This window comes from Medicago sativa, chromosome 6, assembly GCF_051527215.1.
Source record: "Medicago sativa cultivar Bolivia chromosome 6, Bolivia_mono, whole genome shotgun sequence".
Classification (NCBI taxonomy): Eukaryota; Viridiplantae; Streptophyta; class Magnoliopsida; order Fabales; family Fabaceae; genus Medicago; species Medicago sativa.
In genome coordinates this window covers 61,567,632-61,569,834 of record NC_140754.1, presented here as the reverse complement: position 1 = coordinate 61,569,834, position 2,203 = coordinate 61,567,632, and the positions used below count along the sequence as shown (strand labels likewise).

Sequence of the window (2,203 nt, the reverse complement as noted above, 5' to 3'; positions counted from 1 at the left end):
CCAAGGACGATCTTAGGATACCCTATTCGTCCGGTATAGGTTGTGCCATGATTTGATTCAAGTTTAGGCTTAGATACATTTAGCGTATCATAGCAAAGCGGTGCTAGGAACCCTTGACCGCCGTGGCACGTATAAGAATATCAAACCTATAACAATAGGAAAGACCTAAGACGGGCTATAGTATGCACGACCGTCAAAGGTACAAGTCCACACACGTATAATCAACCGCCAGGTTGTAAGGTAGACACGCGATAACCATAGGTTTCCCCGAGGTTATCACTAGCCTAGGGCTAGGAAGAACTCACTGAGACAATATGTCTCGCCCAACTCCTTTTTGTTCAGGTTCACAGGTTGCGCAAGGAAAAGGTAAAGAAAAAGTCTTGGATTGATCGTGACTTCATGGAATCACTATGTTGTGAATTAGAGATGCATATGTTATATTATAAGATATGTATGATGGGTCTTGTAGCTACCCTATGTATGTTAAACCTTTTGATGTATTGATGTAACATAGTAGCTTTGGATGGTGTTGTAACCGAACTTCCGACTTGTTGTCGTGTCTTGTATTTGTATAATTAATGTATCCAATATCAGTTTAACGCTTATTTGATTATTCTAGACACTTTCAAATTTAGGCGTTACAGTTATTGCAAAGTAATTTATAAACACATTCTTGAATATGTGTACATGTGTATGCTCATATATGATTGGGGTACAAATAAACTTTGATGGTTCTACTAAACAAAGTAAATTGGTGCCATGGAATCGTTTTGACTTTTTGAGTCACCATGATCATCTGATTGTGTATGGACCTATATTAGCTTTTAGCACATATTTTGAATAGGAAATTTCTATTCTTGTATGTAGACCTAGCTTTAAGCACATATTTTGAGGTAATTAGTGTATGAATAATATAAATAATTTGATTGATACAAACTAATTTTATTTTTTGTAGTGTCCTCGCCAAAAAATGGTATAGATTGCGGGTACTTTGTGATGAGGTTTATGAAAGAGATTCTCATTTCAAAACTAAACGGATTCCAAAGCTGGTATGTTATTTTTATATTAAAGTATAATATTTGTATATAATTAAGTTTATTAAGTAACATGGTTATTTTTTGTTATAATATATGCAGTACATTGATGATTTCAAGTGTGTGACATACTCAAAAGATAAACTAAGAGAAATCCAAGAAGAATGGTGTCATTTCATGCTCAGCTTAAAAGTTACATGATATTTTTATGATAAGGTGGGTTTCATGTTTCTCAATATATTTGCTAGAAGTGGTAGTTGTTTTAATTTATAATCTTGCTTTAATTTGTACACATGATCAGTAGTACTTTGAATTTATCTTTAATATAATATAATATTATTGCTTAATGGTGTTTTCTAGTATATATTCAGGTGGAGGAGTCAAGTGGAGGAGAGTGAACGAAATTTGGAAATGAATGATGATTTGCCTGCTTGTTTTGGATAAAAATGTTGAGAAGATCAAGAAGATAGATGAAGACTGCATGATACCATAGAAGATTTTGATGTTTATGTTAACTAATTAGTTGTAACTCCTAGAGATATCTATGTTACCATATTATAGGCTATACATTTCTGACTTTTATGCTATATATACATACATTTTTTATGATATGGTGAAGTTTTATTTGATAAATAATAGTCCTAATTATAATGTGCCAAAATTATATATATTTCCCTTTAAATTTCTGACTTTATATATATTTTACTTTAAATTGATAAAAAAACGCTATCTGCAAAGGAAAAAAAAATTGACAAAAAAAAATAAATAAATGCTTCTCCTAGCGCTTTTTTCCTTTATAAAGCGTTATCTAAACATAATGTTACATAGCGCTTTTAAAACAAAAATGCTGTCTTTAAACCTGTCTTAGATGACGTTTTTTTTGAAGCGCTATCTAAGGAGACCCTTTGCTAGCGCTTTTTGACATAAAGCGCTATATAAACCATGCTTTAGCTAGCGCTTTATACATAAAAAAAGCGCTATATTACTTTTACCAGCGCCATTTACAGTAGCGCTTCAAAAGCGCTATCTAAAGCAAAAAAAAAGCGCTATATAAGCTCATTTTTGTAGTAGTGTATATATATATAGCCAAGAGCATATATTTATTTTCATATTTCAAACTCATTTATTTTCTTTATATATAGAGTATAGAAGAATATTATATTATTATT

General features: G+C 31.5%; 1 long non-coding RNA gene across 2 annotated transcripts; it reads left to right on the top strand.

Annotated features, from left to right (window-relative positions):
* Positions 1 to 793: 793 nt before the first annotated feature.
* LOC146916108 (uncharacterized) lies at positions 794 to 1,643 on the top strand. Of its 2 annotated transcripts, XR_015013707.1 has the most exons (3): positions 794 to 1,049; positions 1,137 to 1,250; positions 1,406 to 1,643. It is a non-coding gene; the product is annotated as an uncharacterized LOC146916108 (long non-coding RNA). The 2 variants fall into 2 exon arrangements; XR_015013706.1 differs by lacking the exon at positions 794 to 1,049 and having other exon boundaries at positions 1,056 to 1,250.
* Positions 1,644 to 2,203: the final 560 nt, after the last annotated feature.